Raw genomic sequence first — 22,126 nt, 5'->3', positions numbered from 1 at the left:
AAATAAATAAATAGAAAGAATAAATAATAAATAAAAGGACCACTGAAAAAGCAGAACAAAAAGTCTAAAATTATTCCTTACAAAGTGCCCCATGTATAACTTCAGACTATTAGTGATAATGACTAGATCATAAAATCTTCCAAAGAAAAGAAAGGCTCACATAGATAACTCTGTAAGAATCTGAATAACACATGTGCACATGTACATGTGCACAACGTGCAGGTTCGTTACATATGTATACATGTGCCATGTTGGTGTGCTGCACCCATTAACTCGTCATTTACATTAGGTATATCTCCTAATGCTATCCCTCCCCCCTCCCTCCACAATAGGACCCGGTGTGTGATGATCCCCTTCCTGTGTCCAAGTGATCTCATTGTTCAATTCCCACCTATGAGTGAGTCCGTTATTTTCAATGGGAAGAGCCATGAAGAAGTCACCAGAGGGACTGACAGAGACGCCTGCGAAGCTTGGAAATCAGCTGCCCTGTCCTAGCAATGGCAGTACAGCAAGACCCTTATCCATCAATTAACCTTCTCCAAATGATTAATAATGTTTTACTCCGCTAGGGAGCTGTGTTTTTTTCTGGTTGGAGGGAGGGGAGCAGAAAAAGGACAAAGAAGAGAGGAAATGAGGAGTCAGGCCCTGTTTTCCTTTCCCATCGCAGTCTGGCTGTCCTGGAAGAGGACGCATGGCCTTAACTACTACACTGAACTAAACATTTTCATCATGAATTTTATTGGGTGACATAGAGTAACCAGAATTCTTTTTGTTATCTAAAAATGATGTGAAATATTTTGCAGTTACTCTAGATTCCAAGGAGGAGTAAATAGGAGCAAATTGCAGCGTGGGTTGAAGGAGCAGTGAGGAGTATAAAGTAATTTCCTCCTCCTTTCCCCGGATGGAGGCCCACTCATTCCATACAATTCCCCTTCTTACGCCATAGAAATGAGAAGGTTGTGGGCAAAGGAAGAGTGAGGGTTTAGGGATGCACTGGGGTGAACAGTATGAGAGAGCAAACTCTTCATCTTTAATGTAAGGAAGACAGCTGATAATACCTACAACAAAAAGATAGGGAATGGTAAAGTAAGAGAAGCAAATAGCAGATGAAACACTCAAGATTATTTCTGGAAACAGGGCGGCAGTGGGGGTGAGAGGAACCTCTTTCTCCTTGTAGACTCATTTGACCCACCTGACCAAACAGTCCTGGCACTGCATGTGTTTCAGCTGAAGAACGTCACATTTAGCACATAGAACGCCTGCAGGAGGAGGGGTGCTGGGGGTGGGCGAAACAATTTCTAGTAGAAATGATTTTTTTTTTGAGGTGGAGTCTCACTCTGTCGCCCAGGCTGGAGTGCAGTAGCGTGATCTCAGCTCACCTCCGCCTCCTGGGTTCAAGCGATTCTCCTGCTTCAGCCTCCCAAGTAGCTGGGACTACAGGTGCCTGCCACCATGCCCGGCTAATTATTTGTATTTTTAGTAGAGATGGGTTTTCACCGTGTTAGCCAGGATGGTCTCGATCTCCTGACCTCGTGATCCGCCTGCCTCAGCCTCCCCAAGTGCTGGGATTACAAGCATAAGCCACCACACCCGGCCTAGAAATGATATTCTTCTATCAGTCAGTTTTAAGATGTTAACTAAATGTCAAACTCTTTGTTTAGCTCCATCATCGAAATCACCTAAGTTTAAGGAAGAAGGGAAAAGAAAATGTCATAGTATGGGAGGGGCAGGCTCTTGGATTTTGTTTAAACAGTCAGCTTTTTAATTTGTGAATAAGACAAGTTAGATGCAAACATAAATTTACTAATGTAATGTGACATTGGAAAATCGCTTAACACCTGTTTACTAAGTACCATAGACATTAGCTAAACTATTTACCGTTTCATTTCATGCTTTGACTTCTAAACTATAAATGAAATTTTATGAAACATTTTGAGTAAACCTCCTCAACTCATCCGTGAAGTTTTGGTATGCCAGGCAGCTTTTCAACGTAAATGATTTTAACATTTCCAGGAAAGATTTTATTTTAATTTTTTAAACTACCAGTCTTCTCTTCAGTCTTATAATGAGGTAGAACAATTTATTCAAAAGTACAGATATGGCTTTGTATAATGCTGATAATTCAGAAAGAAATTACCCAATTCATTCTTTCCAGTGCTGGACAAAGTTTAACAGGAAATAAACAGGGTATCATACATTGTAACAGTAGATTCTAGAACTATATGGCAGAAAATAATACATTACTACCCCAAATGGGCTATGTTCTCCATTTGGGTGAAAATAGAAAATAGCTATTTTATAGGGGGAATTTGAATGCTAAATCTGTTACTTATGACACAAGTTCTCATTCATTCTCTTCTGCTCAAGCACAGCTTAGGCCTTGCAGATGAGGTTACATTACACTCAGAGGCTGCCCACTGTAGATGGTGAAGCCACCGTCACCAAGCCGTGTGTGCACAGCTGACTCTGACCTGCTGAAATCAGCCACTTCTCCCATTACAGTGGATACAAGAGCTTTGCCATGATCTGTTCTGCTGCTCTGAACTGTTGCAGGCTCCCCATTATGGGCTGTTTATGACTTAATTCTATGAGTACTTTGGCTCTGAGGTTCTGTTAATGCTTATGGTTCTATTCCTTTTTCATAAGCAAATGTGACCCAGCCCTTTGGAGACATGTAATGGAGCTGAAAAGATGCTGAAGATAGTATTTTCACCACTTTCCTCAATCCACGGAAATCAAAATAAAGCATTAAACATTGACTAGCTGAAGGCTAGATTCTGCCCCCACCAAGGTATTGAGGGAATCAACAGCTGCAGCACCAACAACACGGCTACTGTTCAAAGAGCTTTCTCTGCACTGCACATTGTGTTGGTGTTTTATATGCATTACTTCCTTTAGTGCTCATAACCACCTGTTAGGTCAGCCTCGTCAGCTCCAACAAACAGAAATTAAGAATTGCCAAAGTCACACAATTGAGGGCAGACCTGGATTTTTATTTAAATCTGTATGAAATCATGAGAATGTATGGCTTATACATAGTGCTATGGATCCCCTGGAAATTGCATGTCAAGATAGTCCATTTCAAAGAGCTAACCATTACTTCACCTTCCCATAGGAGGTATACATTTGCACCAGGACTTCTAGATATAAAGATTACAAGAGTAAAAGGGGGCCAGGCTTGGTGGTTCATGCCTGTAATACCAGCACTCTGGGAGGCCAAGGCAGGCGGATCACCTGAGGATGGGAGTTTAAGACCAGCCTGACCAACAATGGAGAAACCCCGTCTCTACTAAAAATACAAAATTAGCCAGGCATGGTGGCACATGCCTGTAATCCCAGCTACTTGGAAGGTTCAGGCAGGAGGATCACTTGAACCCGGGAGCAGAAGTTGCAGTGAGCTGAGATTGCGCCATTGCACTCTAGCCTGGGCAACGAGAGCAAAACTCCTTCTCAAAAAACAAAAACAAAAACAAAAAAACCCACAAAAACAGTGAAAGGGAAAAGAGAGCTGTAGCTATAGCTCAAAAAAATATATACCTCATACACAGTGGATGTTTCTTGCTATGCCTAGCAGTCAGGGTTCCTCCAGAGAAGAGGAACCTGCAGGGTATATGTATTTATGTACATAAGTATGGAAAAACATTAAGGAACTTATTACATCAACGGACTGATGACCAGAAATGAAACGATGCAGCTGTGGTCCCAGGACAGGCAGAGAGGGAGTGCCGTCAGCAATCTGCACCCTGACAGGCACGTGCTACGCGTGTTGTTCACAGGCAGTGGTCAGCAAGGAGAATATGGAAGGATGGAAGAGTAATTTCAAATGCAGCTGCTTTTCAGAGTTGCTGGATCAAGGAGCTTAAACTCGCTTTTAAAGACTCCAACTGATTCTGTCAGGCCACTCGGACGATCTCACTTTGGATTAACCTTTGGTCAAGCCATGAGAGATTGTAATGGCACTTGCGGAGTCCCTTCACAGCAGCACTTAGGTTCATGTTTGATTGAATGCCTGGGAGAAGATGCCTGCAGGCTACACAATGGGCTGCTTCCTCCAGTTCTCCCAAGGGAATATTCTTTGGAGCCTGCCTTAACCAGAAACATAATAGGAAGGCAGTTCTGGGACTGTATTTTAGCTAAGCCAAGATGATACACCAAAAAGCCTGCGCATGATGTGCTTAGAGATGTGTTTTGCACAGCTCACGTGTGACCTAATGTTAACCTCAGAACATTCCATGAAGTAGGAGCTATGTGCTCATTCACTTTACGGGGGAGGAAACTGAGGGTTGGAATGATTACACAACTTGTCCAAACTTCCACCAATTGGAAATGATTAAGCCAGGAATAGAACAGAGCTGTGAACTCTGTTGGACAGGGATTGGCTTCTCAAGACCTGTCTAAGATTGACCATTGGTCTGTCTTCAATATCAGATTCATTTCAAGGCTACACACAATACTTATCTGGTTTCTATTTTCAGACCATCACTTATGAAAAAAGATGTACGGCCTTCATATAAAGAAAATAAAGATTTCTAGGATTTACAAAGGGGAAATTAGATATACATGTTGGTGTTTAAATTATTTTTATCTAACTCAGAGGGAACAGGATCAAAGAAAAAATGTTTTCCACCTATTTCCATCCATTACTAGTCATTTTCTGTTTGTTTCAAAAAAAACATTTCTTTTACCTGAGCATGCTTTTGTTTCTAGTAAACACTGTGTGGGAATAAGGGCTCTGCAGAGAGACGTGCTTTACAGACTGAATTCCAAGGCCTGTTCTCTGCCTGCACTTCATTTTATAGTTCTGTATCTGTACTAATCGTTTTGTTCTGAGTGTGACTCGTAAGTGGAGAGTCAGGCAGCCCACTCATAGTACACACTGTCAGCCTCCTGTCAGAACACTGCTACGTTTTATTTTTTATTAGCCACCAGCTTGACTTTTTCAAGTCCTGATGTATATTTTTTAAAATTCTGTAGATGGTCAAAGCCTGCAGCAACCATTTGGGAGTCCAAGTGTGAGGTTTTTGTTTTTTTAATGAGGGGTTTAGGGTACAGCATCTTTCACTGAGGCTGTTAGTAACAGGGGTGATGAAAGATCATTTTCACCATGGAGGTTTTACCTGGCAGTTTCCTCAGCTGCTCCTATAGCCTGGGGTTGAACAAATGTCCTCAAGGCAAAAACGTCAGTGGTCTTGTCAGCATCTCCCAGCTATGTGTCCTGGTGACACGCAGCCTCCAGGCTGTGTTTGTGGATCCCGGGTGCTGAAGAAGCCCTGATTCTGGGAAGCAAAGCTCTTTTCTAGGATGTATTCTAACTCTAGTGCTCTGCAATGTGCTGCCTGCAGCTCCATTTATTGGTGACTGTACAGACCCTGCTGTGTGCGATTCAGAACAGTCCCTTGTAACCGCAGGAGAAGAGGCTAAATGGAAAAACGTCTGTATATCCCACCCCAAGCTGTCACTTCAACATTGTCCTAAGTGGCTCCTAATGGCTTCTCCCTCCAGCAAATCAGCCACATGGAGCTGAGCCAGGGCTACTGCTTTGTCTGCAGCTGTTTGGGGTAATGCGGAGGTCACCACAGAGAGGGGATGTGAGAGGCAGCCAAACGCCAACATGCACAGGTCAGAGCTGGGAAGCAGAAAGCTGCCTCAATTCTCCAGTCCCCTTGGCACAGAGAAATACTGATGCCCCCTAGGCATCACCATTGGACCTGAGGACCTGCAGGCAGAGCTACAGCAGGAGACAAGGAATAGAGCATTGCGGATGGCTTTGTTGATTGGCAGATTTCATCATTTCACAATGCATGTGTACATCAAAGCATTATGTTGTATGCCAAAACATATACATTTTTAAAATTTGTCAATTATACCTGAATAAAGCTAAAAATAAGGAAATGGAATCCACAGTGCTTGCAAATGGAGTAGCTGTGAAGGGTGTAGTCAAGGAGAAATCAACATTGACCTCTGGGCTCCTGCAATCTGATCTGTCTTTCCTGAGCCTCCCTCATCTCTTGCAGGGACTGCTCTTCAAAAATTCCAAGCTGGCCGGGCGCGGTGGCTCACGCCTGTAATTTCAGCACTTTGGGAGGCTGAGGTGGGTGGATCATGAGGTCAGGAGTTCAAGACCAGCCTGGCCAAGACGGTGAAACCCGTCTCTACTAAAAATACAAAATTAGCCAGGAGTGGTGGCGGGTGCCTGTAATCCCAGCTTCTCCTACTGGGGAGGCTGAGGCAGCGAATTGCTTGAACATAGAAGGCGGAGGTTGCAGTGAGCTGAGATCGCGCCACTGCTCTCCAACCTGGGCGACAGAGCAAGACTCTGTCTCAAAAAAATAAAAAATAAAAAATAAAAACTCCAAGGTGGTCTGTCTTCTGTCATTTCTCTCTCTATAATTCAGTTCCCACAGAGAAGCCAGGGTTACTGCTTACAATGTACACCCAATCCTGTCGTGGACTTGCTGGAAATTCCGCAATGGCATATCCCCTGCAGCCCTGCCCCCTCTCCCCCTCACATTTCACACGTGCTCCCTCCACCCAGCCACACGGCTTCTTTGGCTTCACAGGCCGCCCACAGGGCAGCACCAGGCTTGGCTGTGGGAGCCTGCAGCCAAGAGGAGATCCCTGTGGTTGGCAGCCAGGGGACCAAGAAGCGAAGGGTTCTGTGCTTGCTGCCCACCAATATTCATGCCAGGTGACATGGTGCCCAGGGAGTGTCCAGGAGAAAAGCAGGGAGGAAGTGAAGACAAGGGTGGCCCAAACCTGAAGCAGCATTGTTTGAGGGTGGGGAAGAAATTGGAAAAAAATTACACTCAACCTCGTGTCCACTCCTGGAACGAGGTGGGAAGAGAGGTCAGGCCAGCTTCTGCCTGAGAAGGCTGCAGGGAGGTGGGTCCTCAGAGGAGAGTTGGAACCCGTGAAGGCCAGGAGGTGAAGCCTGGGAGGGGTTGGGAGCATGGGGGCGTTTGTTAATGACAGGAGTTCAGAGGTCATGGTGCAACAATCCGGGAGGCGCTGGAGAGCATGTGAAGAGGGAGGGCCTGTCATCTCCAGTTCTGCCTCAGGCAGGAAAGGAAGTTACAGAGATCCCATGAGAGCCAGTTCTCCCCAGAACAAGGACAGCGCCAAAGGTGTCTTGCTCCACTCTGAGGGTCGGAGTCCACACGATACCATGGTGTCTGTGAGCTATACCTGAGGGTTGTGACAATGTGGCTTCAGCAGCGTCCATGCAGACCACTGGGAGACGTGTCACTCTGAGCACCAGGATTCTTGTCTCCGCTGTTCCAGGGAGCTGTGTTAGGTGATCTTTTTGGTTTGGTGAGCCTCGCAGTTCCTCTGTTTCAATGAGTTAAAATAATAAAACATTAGTCCCCAACTCTCAAAAGAAAGTAGATATTGGTGTAGCAGGAAGTACGCTTTCTGAAATGTGTCAGCTGTGTTTTCATGTCCTGTGAATATTATTTTCCTGAGGCGGGTTCCCACCAATTGAACCATGGGCTTCATTTGGGAAAAGCAGATACCACAGAGAATAACAGAGCCATTCCCCAAGCTTGAGAGGTGGAGAATTTTGAGTGTCTAGCAGGACAGTGAATTAAAAATCAAGCAGGATTGGAAGTAAAAAAGAATTCTGTATGTCCAAACTCTGCCTTCGCATACCCGAAACAAAGCTTTCACATTGGAGCGATATGTGCTGGATGTGCACTGGGTAGGGGAATGCAGGATTTGATGTGAATGAGGAAGAGGAAAGTGGATGATATTTGACATGGAGCACACAGCAGATACTTGTGTCCCTGACACCACTCTCTGGGGCAGAACCCTGAATCCAAGAAGTAACAGAAACATCAAGGAAGGCTTGAAGAAATCGGGAGCTTCAGGATCAAGGCCCTGTTTCTGCCTGCATGGCCTGGGGAGGCTTGGTGTTTCTCAGTGGGTGCCTTCACCCAGTGCCTCCACTTTCTGCCTATCCAGGAGCTGCAGAGTAACGATGGAGGAGCAATGTCCCTAGAGAGACTGACAACTGGGCTGGCTCCCTGCACATGGTGTCCCAGGTACCCAGAGGTTTCCAAGTGCCACCTGAGGGTTGTGCTAATTATCAATGTTGTATAACTGCCTCCAAACTTAATGAGCTAAAAAGACAACTGAATTTCTTTTTCTCATACATCTGCAATCAGGAAAGAGGTTTACCAAATTTATCCTGTATGTCCAAAATACCGTTGAAAATACAATGGTATTTTCATACAAAAGCACACTAAACGAATACTCTATAAAAAGTTGCTAGAACTTCAAACTTTCTTCTTTATGCCCAGAGGAGGTGGTGTCTCTGGAGCCACCTAGCAGCAGCCTCATTGCTCAGAAGATGAAGATGCTGACAAAGATCCAGACAGGAAAAAAGGAAGAAAAAGCATCCTGACTGTTCCATTAGCAAAGCCACAGTCCCAGAGAGCAAAGGGAGGGGCACAGCAGGCAGCCGCACCCATGGGATGCATCTGCAGCTTGTGAGCAACACATGAGAGAGGAATCACACAACAGCATTGCCTTCAGCTTCCTTGTGCTACGGCTCACTCAGCACCAGCTCTGCAGGCTGCCTAAGCCGAAGTCAGTCTCTGCCTTTAGACTTGCTCGCTTCGTTTGGGAATGGAGATACCCTCTGATCCCTTGTCCTACAACCTCGATTAATGTCTTTACAACAGCCATCTGCCAAACTCAAGAAGACCCTGGAACAACCTAATTGGGAAAGTTTCTCTCTTATCCCTTGGAAAACTATAGAAAAGCAATGTCACACAAATGTTTAATTTCTGATTTCTGCAATTTCAGATACCAGAGTTGATCTGTTACCATGACAACTAAGAGCTTTATAAATGTTTTCTAGCCTCTGCTATTTTCTGGAACTTACCTACATGTCAGTATTTGCTTAATAATTTTGAGCTGACACTAGTAACATGATTGTGTCTGGATTGTGTATGTCTTGTGTGTGTTTGCAGGGGGTGGGTATAACATGTCAGTGTTTTTCAATGTGAGCAATTTTTAATAAACTTTTATATTTAATGAGAACATTAAATGTCCCATTCCCTCTGTCTGGATTCCAGTTAATTCATTGCCTACCCCTGTATTACTATTCCCTCCAAGCTGAGAAATCATCACTAATGTGACTGTTCACTCCAGGCATTATCAGGCCATGGATACTTGTGGGGAGAGGCATTGTCCAAACGACTACCAAACCGAGTTTATCAACACTCGCTGGGTTAATGACAACTTGTGGGAGACAGTACAAGCAGTGCTTTAGGTGACATTTACAGCCTTAAGTATTTATAGTAAGGAGTAGTAAAGCTAAAAATTGATGGGCAAAATGACTAAACTAATTAGTAATGAAAAGCAAAGTAAACTCAAAGCAAAAAGAAGGAGGTAAAATTGTGAAAATAAAAAGCTGTAATAGAAAATCAACAATCAACTTTCAAAAGAGTAATTGTGTGTTCTGACTTGCCCAGGATAGTCCCAGTTTCCCTGCCGTCTGGTGTCACATTCCAATTAACTTACCTTGTGGATTATTTGTTATTGAAATACTATTAATGGTTGAATTCTGCTTATCCAGGATGAATTTGGTAAACCTCTCTTTTGTATTTCCGGCTTGTTTCATGGTCTCATTTCACAGTGCGTGCAATTAAACAGAAATCTCATTATAATGTGTGTTTAAGTCTGAGAGACGACCTGTGATAAACTGCCTTTTTACAGTCTTTCCCAGAGAGGAAATGGCTAACACCTCCCCTAGAGGAACAGCATGCATGCAGGGTTAGCTGATTAACTGTGTGTGCCGAGACACAAACAGGGACAGATAACTTCTCCTGATGGTGGGGACATGCTTGGCCCTGCCACTTTTGCCACACATTTGGTGTACCAGCTAGTTGGTACACCAGGCTGCTTCCTAGTGAGGACAGTCATTAAACATGGGAAATTAAGGGTCAGGTGTATGTGAAATATGCATGGGAAATGGAAGCAAACCAATTCTTTTCTAGAGTGTAAATAGCCTGAACACGCTTTTTTATGGCATTCTTCTCATCTTATGTAGGGTAAACCTCTAATTATTTATTATATTGTTTGGCAACACTATCTCCTTTTGCAATTAAGTACTTTGTTTTGCAGCAATGAGCTAACAACTCCAAACTTTTACGTTCAATTAAAAAATACATATAGAAATTCTATTCCTCAAGAAGATTGATGATGGATAGTTAATTACCTTGCACATAACATTCAGTGGCACAGACCTCCTGCCATGGGGTTCATGGTGAACACATGGACATGAGAAGTGACAACATGGGAATCAGAAGACATAAATAATTTAAAGGTTAAGAGTTACTATAAGAAGACCATACCTGAAAGTGAAAATTGAATACATCTTCAGAAATGTGTTAATAAAGCATGCTATGAGGGAAGACTTTTCATTTAGATCAAATAGCTGTTTTCACTTTCATGTTCAAATTTTCATAGCCTCTATAAAAAGTGAAGCTATAGCTGTAAATGTTTTGTCTTTTTTTTTTTTTCTTTTCTGAGATGGAGTTTCGCTCTTGTTGCTCAAGCTGGAGTGCAATGGCACGATATCAGCTCACTGCAACCTCTGCCTCCCGAGTTAAAGCGATCCTCCTGCCTCAGCCTCCCAAGTAGCGGGGATAACAGGTGTGTGCCATGACGCCCGGCTAATTTTTTGCATTTTTAGAAGAAACGGGGTTTCACCATGTTCGCCAGGCTGGTCTTGAACTCCTGACCTCAGGTGATCCACCCACCTCGGCCTCCCAAAGTCCTGGGATAACACGTGTGAGCCATCATGTCCAACTATGTTTTGTCTTCTGTTAGCAGAAGAACATGGTCAACAATTGAATAATGCCAGATTTCTATCAGTGAATTGGATTCCTCAAATAGATCACATATTTCATTCCAATACTGGTTTTATCATTTAATCTATGGAATCAAAGTAGGCCTTTGGAAGTTTATTTTGTTAAAGGTGAAACATCTGATATTATGTGAATGTTATCAGGATTTTAGTTAAAAAGTTCAACCATGAATATGCAAGTATTTGTATCTGTGATAATAATAAAATTTTGTTGGTGCCAACGTTCATGAATAAAACAATTTGTTGAGTTAAATTTTTCAGCAGAAATATACTAGACAGTGACTGTAGACATAAAATTCATAATTTGTTCCAAATAAATTGCAATGTTCTGCCAATTGGAATAAAAATGTAGTTCACAAAATTTACAAATATTTTATATATCCACAGCTCAGAAGCTGAACAACAAAATGTGTGAAGAAGCTGACAATTAAGTTAAAAATAGCATAATGGAATGTGATTTATTTGTCTTCTTCACTCAACACAAATCTCATTTTAAATCATTGAACCTTTGAAGTAACAATTTTATGAAGTAATCCAAGTAATCAACAATGATAATTAATTTTTATAAATGAGTCTTTCAAATTTAGTTTTGTATTTTATTCCAAATGAGTGAAAAATCTTAAAACACAAGAACATCTACAAAAAACACTCAAAGAAAATGGTTTGACAATTTTACAGCATCTAAATTTGGCAAAATCCTCCCAAAATTGTATAGAGACAGTTTGATAAGTTTATCTTGTAAGATATTTGTCAATAAAATATATTCTGAGGGAAGGCACATCGTAGTACTGTATCTGTAAAAATACTTGAGCTAAAATATTTACATTTTAATTTAAAAATTGGAACTGCGAATAACTCCTTCCAAACTCTGCTGACGCTTTGATTTCAGCCTGTGAGAACCTGAACAGGGAACCCAACCGTGCCCTGCAGGATTCTGACCCACAGAAACTCAGATGAGACATTTGTGATGTTCTAAGCTGCTGAGTTTGTAGTAATTTGTCATGCAGCAAATTAAGCAATAAAATAACATGATTTTAAAAACCCTAGAAATAAAGAAAGAAAGTGTAAAGACAAAATGGCTCCCAAAGACAAAAATGGCATTTCATAAGGAGAAAGACATACATGGCCAATAAATATATGAAAGATATATTTAAATTTAACCTCTAACAAGCAGTGCAAATGAAGCTACGATGAAATAATATTTTACATCTATTAAATTGCCATTACTTGAGAAAACCATCAATACCAAGATTTGGAGATGATATGAATCAATAATCTTGTATATATTGTGCATAGATAGAAATGTAAATTAATGTAACTACTTTAGTAAATAATGTAGCATTATATGGTAAAGTGGAATATTTGCATATCTTATTATGACTAGGAAATTCTCTTCCCAGGAACATTCCCAAGAATGTTGCAAGTGTGCATTAGGAATGATGTATTAGTTCAAAACAGCACTGTTTTTGTTGGAAATACCTTGGAAACAACCAAAACGCCTGTTAGTGGAAGAATGGATAAATTAACTGTGGCACAGTCACACATGAAATACTATGCAGTAGTCAACACGGCAGCCAGCCACACAGAACCGTATGGGTCAGTCTTAGCAATATATGGTAATAAAATGGAGCACATTTCCGAAGGCTAAATATAGCAGGATGTCATTTTGATAAAGTTAAGCAAATTAATTGTCATAAGAACCTTTAAAAAGGTTTTTAGAAATGCTAAAATAGTATTTTGCGAAAGCATCAGAATGATAAACATAAATTTTAGGAGGGTGCTTACCTCAGTGGCGAACAGCAGGAGTTTGGGTACGGAAGGAACACGGGGGAAGACATAAGTGGCAATTGGATGTAAAATTAATGTGGCCTCTGGGAAATTTCTAGTAAATAGGATATTCAATTTAGCTTTCATTTTTTTCTATCTAATTTGCTTATAGTTCATATATAGCAATACAAAAACATTCAAGGAAATAAAAAATCAGTTATCCTACTATGAAACAAAATACTTAATTTTCTTAATTTTTCCATGTTTTTTTCATTATGTCCATCCTATGTCAATAGATATTTTTTAACAGTTTAATTATGTCAGTAATTTATTGCACATTTTCTGTCTCTTTATAATGGGCTTTTGGATATAAACTGAGCGCCATAACCTCTGATGATTTATAGTCACAGATGCTCTAGAGGATTAATGCAGTATCATGCTGTGCGCCAAATTTCTTGGAAGAAATCCACGAGGAAATCACTGAGCATTATAAGGGGATCAATCATGTGGCTTGAGTCTAGCTTTTAGCACACTGTTACTGCATCAATCAATTGAAGAAATAAAACTGGTACATCACATTTGTGTTTGCAAAGACGCTGGATTTGTCTGTACTGTGCGTGGCTCAAAATACTGGGGGAAACCGGCCTGCAGTCATCTGCAGCGACCCAGCTGTGTGCACTGAGACTGACCACGAGTCTTCCGGGGCCGGGGCTTCCTTGTGGATGAAATGAGAAACTGGATTTGATGAGCTCTAATCTCCTTCCAACATCTCAGATTTTGTAAACCTCAGAGTGAAAGAGAGCACTTCCAAGCAAGTTAATGCAAATACTGTCACTTGGAGATGTTTTACTTTTGTGCTAGAAAAACAACACACGATTCTAACTCACTGCATTTTGGAGGCACAGAATATTAAACGTTGATAGTAAATGGAAGCCTCTGTTAGTCGATTTTAAAAATGAAAGAAGGAAAGGCTAAGACAATATTGGCAAACTGGACAGTTACAGAAGGAGTGTTTTGCCACTAAGACAAAAATATGTGGACATTATATGAATAAGGGATCTGGGTGTACTCAAAAAGAAGCGGTGGTTGGGGCAGAGACGTGCAGAGTCTGCCTTCAAACATTTGAAATGTTCCCATAACTGAACAGGTTTAAACCTTCCCTATGCAATTACAGAGACAGAATTAACACAAATAAATAGAATCAGACAGGCAAATAACAAATTTCCAAATAAAAAAATAATCTTTTAAATATTAAACATTCAAAAACGATTTAGTTTCTCATGAAGCAATGTAATCAGTTGCATAATTATCAGAATTTATGGAGAAATATTCTAAAATTGGCTTAGAAGTTTAATAATATGACCCCAAATTCCTTCCAATGTTAAGATTATGTTATTCTGAACATTATATTATTAGAACATTATAAAAGAGTACATAATCTTTTAACCCTCTTTATTTTTGCATATGAAACTTAAGCAAACACATCTTTATGTAATCTCACAGACAACATTTATATTTTGTGTTTGAATTTTGAATGCCTACCTATTTTCTGGAAAAACAATCTGAAAGGGTAAACATTTCCCTTCAATGTAACACTGAAGCAGAATTCGTATGTTAAACAAACGTGTTCATTTGGTTCGAGATATTTTCTAATTTTCCTTGTGACCTCTTCCTCAACCCATTATTTAAGAGTGTGTTACTTTCCACATATTTGTGCTTTTTTCAGTTTTCCTTTTACTATTGATGTCTAATTATAGTCCCTTGTGGTCAGAAAAGATACTCAGTATGATTTTAATCTTTACAAATTTGTCAAGACCTGTTTTATGGACTTAGGATGTAGATAATCTTGTAGACTTACTTGGAAACTATAAAAATCACGTACAACTTAATAATATAAGGACATATAACCCAATTAAAATGGGGCAAATAATTTAAATAGATATTTCTTTAAAGAAAATATACAATGGGCCAATAAACCCATCAAAAGATGCTCAACATCATTAGTCATCAGACAAAAGCAAATCAGAAACACAGTTCCATACCACCTCACTCCTACTAGGCTATTAAAAAAAAACACACACACACACACACACACAAAAACCCAGAAAATTGAAAGTGTTGAGAGGATGTGAAGAAGTTGGAATTCTCATACATTGGTGATGGGAATATAAAACTGTGCAGTCACTTTGGAACACAGTTTGGCATTTCCTCAAACAGTTACACATAGCGTTACCAAATGACCTAGAAATTCTACTCTTAGGTTTACACCCAAATACAAAAAAATTTGAAGATATATGCCCTCACAAACACTTGTGCATGAATGTTCATAGCAGCATTACTCTTATTAGTCAAAAATTAGAAGCAACCCAAATTTCCATCAATGAATGAATTGGTAAAAGGTGGCATATTTATATAATTAAATATTATTCAACAATAAAAAGAAATGACATACTGATACATGCTACAATGTGGATGAACCTTGAAAACATAATGCTAAGTAAAAGGATGCAAGCCAAAAAAATAATAAACACAAGCTATATATGGTATGATTCAATATATAAAAAATATCCAGAATAGGCAAATCTATTAATGGCCACTTAGCACCAAGGAGAAGGGTTGAGGAAAATGAGGAGTAACTGCTAATAGGTTACTAAGTTTCTCTTCAGAATGATGAAAACATTTGAAAATTGATCATGGTAATGGTTGCAAACCTGTAGATATCCTAAAAACTATTGAATTAACAACTTAAGTGGGCAATTTATATGTTATATGAATTATATATCAATAAAACTGTTACATAAATATTATGTACAAAAATATTCAGAGGGGCATTGAGAAAAAAATGAAAAATCAATAAAAATGTCCATTAGTGACAACTACATTGAAGAGCATCTTTTTAATGGAATATTATGTGATCTCCCAAAAGTGGCAGAGAATACACACACTGATGTATTCTGAACACACTCACTGATGAGAAGCAAGCTCTGTGCAATGAAAAGCTAGTTTTCTAAAAATGTATGCATACCATATTCCAATTTTTAATTTAACATGTATATATTTAGGCCAGGGACAGTGGTTCATGCCTGTAATCCCAGCAGTTTGGGAGGTCAAGGTGGGCAGATCACCTGAGGTCAGGAGTTCGAGACCAGGCTGGCCAACGTGGTGAAACCCCATCTCTACTAAAAATACAAAAATTAGTTGGGCGAGGTGGTGGCACATGCTTGTAATCCCAGCTATTGAGAGGCCGAGGCAGGAGAATTGCTTGAACCCAGGAGGCAGTTTGTGGTGAGCCCAGATGACACCACGACACTCCAGCCTGGGCAACAGAGGGAGACTCCATCTCAAAAATAAAAATAAATGGAGTGTATATATTTATTAACTATTTGTATAAGAGCACTACAAAATAAACAAAAGACAGATCTATTTGCCAAAATCATCTTTGGAAAGTATGGTGAAAAAGAAGAAAATATGAGAATGGGAGGCCATCTGAACCTTTTAATGTTTATTTACATACTCTGAAATTGCTGGAATATTTGAGGATGAGAATGTATTTTTGTATGATGTGGATAATGAGTTACAAACAGATAAATAGTTAAACAGAAACACTGAGTGTGTGGAAATTAAGAGTTTGACAAAGGCCTGCCATTCATTCAGTGTCCTCTGACCCAGCCAAGCAGGGCCACTGCTGCCGGTACAAATGGCTTCTGCCAGGGACTGTACCTGCAGGCTAATCATAATCGTGGTTTTGAGGAGGACAGAGTTTTTACTCTGAGAAAAGAAAAGAGGGGCTATCCCAAGGCTTTGTATATTTTTTGTTCTCTTTACATTTCATTGAATTATTTTCTTCTCTTGTCATTCATTTCTAATTTCTATTTTCATAATTCATTTCTATTTCTTGTGACTTATTTCTGTTTTTTTGTTTGTTTTTGTTTTTTTATATTGTTTTTGGTTTTTTTAAAGACAGAGTCTCACTCTGTTGCCAGGCTGGAGTGCAGTGGAGCAATCTCGGCTCACTGCAACCTCTGCCTCCTGGATTCAAGTGTTTCTGCTGCCTCAGCCTCCCGAATAGCTAGGATTACAGGTGCGCCACTACACTTGGCTAATGTTTGCATTTTTAGTAGAGATAGGGTTTCACCATGTTGGTCAGGCTGATCTCGAACCCCTGACCTCGTGATCCATCCGCCTCAGCCTCCGAAAGTTCTGGGATTACAGGTGTGAGCCACCATGCCCGGCTCTATTTCTGTTTCTAATTGTTTATACCTATTGATAAAAGAGAACATGCCGAAGCATATTAGTCAGGTGCCGAATTAGAATTAGTTAAGGAGGATTTATTCCTAAAGAGAGCCTTTGATGTATGCAAGAAGATTGCAGGGTTGCCTCACAGATAGTGCAGCTGTATTGTATATAAATATGGACATTTATCTATATAAGTTTAATATATTGGCTTACTTGACTACGATGGCTGAGAAGTTCCATGATCTACCATCTGCAAGCTGGAGACCCAGGAAAGCTGATGGTGTAGTTTGAAGGCCTGAGAGCCTCAGAGCAGATGGTATGGATCCCAGTCCAGGTCTGAAGGCCTGAGAACCAGCTGAGTGCAGGACAAGATCAATATACCAGTTCAAGCAGTCAGGCAGAGTGAATTCAACCATCCTCTGCCTTTTTGTTCTATTCACACCCTCAACGGATTGGTGATACCTATGCAGATTGGGGAGGGCCATCTGCTTCACTCTTTCCACCAATTAAAACACAAATCTCTTCCAGGGACACCCTCACAGACACAGCCAGAAATCATGTTTAAGCAACTATCTGGGCATCCTGTGGCCCAATCAAGTTGATTCATAAAGGCAATCATCACAGCAGCATGAGAGCTATGACCACCCTTAGATCTAACAGGACTCAAGGAAGAGCTGGTTCAGAAACTGAAATGAGAGTTTGAGGAACAGTGGTGGTCAGCAGAGGAATCCAGCCCTCCAAAGGTTACCTCACTTTGTGAACACCAGAGAAGGACCTGACCTCTCTCCGCTCTCCCTACAATCTCTTGCCAGAGGTCCCCACTGGGAAATTCATGGGAATCCCACAGACATTGGCCTAGCCTCCTGGGGCAGAGAATAGGATAAGAAGAGTCTGAATTTGGAAAATAGTGTAAAGATCTGGATAGAACATTTTGACCTCTATTGCTGTACAACATACTAACTTGCTGTGTGAACTTGACATATCTTGCAATTCTTCTGAATTGCAATCTATTCTGATTGGCATTTTAAATGTCAAGAATAGCCTTAAAACAGGTTCAGCCCAATTGCTCCACAACAGACAGTTGTATTTAGTTTAGGCAAGGTCTCTCATGACTATAATTTGCACAGTACTTTCTTATCCAAAATTACTTTTGAGAGAACTCTTGTAGGCTTAATTTAACCTTTATCTCAATAGCTTTAGAAATGAAGCACCGTCTTTCAAATACTGCCCACAATTCATTTTTAATTGCTCTTTCAAAAGCAGTACTTGAAAATAGTCCCATAGCAAAAACCAAATCACTTTCTTTTTCCTTCTCAGACAATGGAGAAGGGAGGAGTCCATTGGCAGAAGGGACACATTCAGTCAGCCACGTGATGGTGAGTCTTCAGGGAGACCTTGCTGTAGCTCCGTCTTTCCAAACCAAGTGTATTCCTTCTGGTGGGCAAAACAGGGCTGTGCTTTAGCCCACATGGAAAATAAACATCCTCCTCATGGCCCCCACACAAGCAATCCAAGAACGGTTTACGACGTCTACTTCATGTCCATGTAATGCATAGGTGCAAATCTAATTAATTCTGATTAGATTGTTCTGATCTTTTCGGATTTGAATAGCTGGTTTCATTTTGCTCATTCGCCAATGCCAGCCATGCCTAGGTTATACATATATCATTGCCTCACATATAAGTAAATTTTAGGAAAATGCATATCTCTTTAGAGTCAGCTTGCAACTCATGTGGTCAAGGTAATGCTTGACTGTGATTCCAGTTATGTGAGTCACATACAGTGTGCTTTTATGTTACCATAAACACTGAAATCCACTGCAGAGTCCCTGAAGGCAGGCTTCTCCAAAGCAGAGGACTTGTCAGAATCACCTGGGAACCAGATTTACTCCAGGCTGATTGAGCCAAACTGAACCTAGAATCTGTCTTTTTAAGGAGCTTGTCATTTGATTCCAATGTGCAGCATGTTTGGAACCCTGCAGTATAGAATACTTGTTTTCATCAGTAAAGAAGACAGTCTGTTTTCTACATGATTAAGAAGCATGGAAGTATATGTGTGCATACACACACACACACGTTATGTCGGGGCAGTAATCGGTGAGGCTTCTGTTAGGAAAACTTTGGGGGGTATTTTTCTGGTGTTTCCTCACATAATGACCTAAGGCAGGTAGAGAGATGACTGGCAGTAGGTGGGTAACTGCAGAATAACTTTTAATATTCTTCGTTAAATGACTCATTTTAATTTCGGGAACCTGAAGAAAATGTGTTGACCCTATTTAAGTCCTCAAACTTTTTCTCTGGTAATTAATCGGAACTTCCAATGTTATTTGAAATCAATTTGCATTTTACCCCAAGATGATTACAGTGCCCAGAGACTGCAAAACAGGCAGGGCAGGATGGTAGATTTAACCCCCAAATATATCACTAATTTCATTAGTTGTAAAGAGGATCATCTATTATATTAAGTGAAAAGTGAATACTCCAAGTAAAACTAGGAGATTTTCAAATGAGATTTTTAGAAGTACCTAGTTATATCCGGCTTACAGAACATACGCTTTAAATACAAGGCTGTAAGTAGTATCTGTTAATGGGATGCCACATTGATAAACGAAAGGATTTTCTCCAGAGGAAATGGGAGTGCTCCCTTACCCCCTCCTCACAGGGTGTGTGACAGGGGTATGGCTTGCTTCTTCAGTGCCCTTGCTGCTCAAACCCCTAGGGGGAGCATGCAGACAGGTAGGTCGTGGGGAGTGTGGGCTTCGACCCCATGGCAGCATCTAGGGTTGAGTGTTTACAGCTCCTGAAGCCCCAGTGTGTGTGTGTTACACTGCACTCTTTCAGCTTTGCTGTCTGCAGGTGGTTTATGTTAATCTTCTCAATTAGACCCTCTGCCTTATCGCAAAGACAGAGGGCTTTCTATATCCTGGGTTCTTGCCCTAGTGTACAAGAAAAATTGGATCACGTGTGAGCTTGGAGGATGAGTGCAAGGTTTTACTGAGTGGTGGAGGCTGCTGTCAGTAAGGTGGATGGGGAGCCAGAAGGGTGATGGAGTGGGAAGGTGGTATCCCCCTGGAGTTGGGCCACCCAGCGGCCAGACTCTCCTCCAACCGTCCCTGACCAAATTCTATGTCGTCCTGACGTTGATGGCCTGCCAGTGTGTGCTGGTGTCTGTCGGTGTGTTGTTCTGCTCCTCTTGACATCCAGCCACTTGTGTCTGTGCCCGCTCGGGTCTGGGGATTTTATGGGCACACAATGGGTGGCATGGTGGGTGAGCGTGGTCTTGGAAAATGCAACTTTTGTGAAGACAGGAGTGTCTGTTCTCACTTAGGTCTGTGGGCACATGTCCAAGGGTGGAGCCCTTGCCATGGACCCTGACTTTCTCTATGCAGCACTTCCCTGCCTTCCTGCCATAAAAAATATGTAGAAAACAAAATCAAATCAACATTCATTAATGATAAGCACTTTTAACAAACTAGAAATAGCAGGAAACTTTCTTAATCAGATACAGGAGATCTAAAAAGCAAAACAAAAATTAAAGCAAACATAATTAGAAGGTTTAAAACTTTTCCTGTAAGAGCAGAAACAAGATCAAAATGCCTGCTATTTCCATTTTTATTCAATTCTATAGTGGAGATACCAGCAAGTACAATAAGAGACATAGGAAAATAAAAAAGAAATAAAAAGAAAATAAAAATTGAAAAGGAATAAATAGAATTGTCATTATTCTGTATGTGGATTACTCCATGCAGAAAGTTCAAAATAATCTAGAGTCTACTCAAATTAATAAGCAAATCTGTTAAGGTTATAATATGAATATATGCAAATCTACTGTGTTTCTATATACTAGCAACAAATCATTAGAAAATAAAATGTAATGAAAAGAGACCATTTATAAAATTACCAAAAACTTGAAATACAGGAATAAGTCTAAATGAAGCCTCACTAGTGAACTCAACTCAGGTGGCGAGAAGCTGTGTTTGTAACCCCTTAGCCTGGGCTGCCTCCAAAAAGGAACAGCCTCACTTAGGCTCCTCCAGTGGTGTTTCTTTGCTGGATCCCATCACTACAGCCTCTTAAACTGGTGCTGTGGACTTAGTAAGCCTGTTTTCTCCCCAACTGCAAGTCCCCAAAACACCATAACCTATTGACTTTCACCTAGCTGGGATAGCAGTTTGCTTTTCTCATACAATTTTCAAGGATATGTTGCCTCTTTAGCTTGGTGTGACCTTGATTACATCATCCCATGTTGATGCCCTACACTGATAAAATTGAAGTTTTTTGTTAAGAGGGAGCATCTAAATCACATGAGGAGAGTGAGTGAGTTATTGGGAGTCCTGTGGTCTGGGACTCACACCAATATCCTCTGCCAAGGTCAGAATCTTGTGTGCTTTCTGCCGCAGAGAAGGTAGCCCGATACAAGGGGGCCTCTGGATTTACTAGGTGGCCAATTCCACATTTGCAGGCTGCGCTCTGGCCTGGCTGGCTGAAGGGTTTGAGCGTCTCCGTGGGTAAGAAAGAGCTCTCCAGCTGGTCAGACTGCAGTGCCACTCAGCCCTGTCACTTGGCCCAAGCAGACCCCAAGGGAAAGAGTTCTAGTAGAATAGGATGCTGTCTCTGTGGCTGCGGCAGGCTCTCATTAGAAAGCACAGTCGAGGGCCCCAGCATTTTTTTTTAACAAAACTCATGGTTATGGCTGTTTTCCTTTTGAGAAACACCTCTTAACTTACCTAGTGGAGAGTGTGTGTTTAACCATGACACACGAGGTGACCAGCGGACGAGCTGCATTCTGCCTGACTCAGCTGCCATAACGTCAGTAGGCTCAGAAGCATTCCAGTGTCAGGTAGAGGTGTCTGTTGTGCGGGGACCTGCCTCAGGCTGGCCCTGAAGTGCTAGCATGATGTCGTTACAGCACTGCAGGCTGCCCTTAGCCCACCCCTGAGCCTCCTGGGGATTCCCTATGACGGCTTCACAGAGAAACTGAAACTTCAAGTCTCTTGTACAAATGGTTCAGGTCGGTATCCAGAACAGCTGGAGAGCAGCCTGATTTCGGCAACCTTCCCATTTCAACTCAGTGTCACACCCCCTTTTCTTAACTTTTCTATCCAAAGAAGCACCAACCCCATACCTTTCTATCATACCACACTATTTACTCTCATCATACAACTTAGAATTTTAAATGGTCTAGCTTGTTAATTTCCTTTGTTTTTGTCTGTTTCCTTTGTTTAGAATATAAAACACCTAAATGTAG

At 41.1% G+C, this 22,126-nt stretch overlaps 1 long non-coding RNA gene across 1 annotated transcript; it reads right to left on the bottom strand.

Annotated features, from left to right (window-relative positions):
- Nucleotides 1-4,563: 4,563 nt before the first annotated feature.
- Nucleotides 4,564-21,900, bottom strand: LOC144334867 (uncharacterized). The gene is made up of 2 exons (XR_013405131.1): nucleotides 21,606-21,900; nucleotides 4,564-7,329 (listed from the first exon to the last, which is right to left on the bottom strand). It is a non-coding gene; the product is annotated as an uncharacterized LOC144334867 (long non-coding RNA).
- Nucleotides 21,901-22,126: the final 226 nt, after the last annotated feature.

Source organism: Macaca mulatta, chromosome 15, assembly GCF_049350105.2.
Source record: "Macaca mulatta isolate MMU2019108-1 chromosome 15, T2T-MMU8v2.0, whole genome shotgun sequence".
In the NCBI taxonomy this organism is placed as follows: Eukaryota; Metazoa; Chordata; class Mammalia; order Primates; family Cercopithecidae; genus Macaca; species Macaca mulatta.
This window is presented reverse-complemented; position numbering and strand designations above follow the sequence as displayed.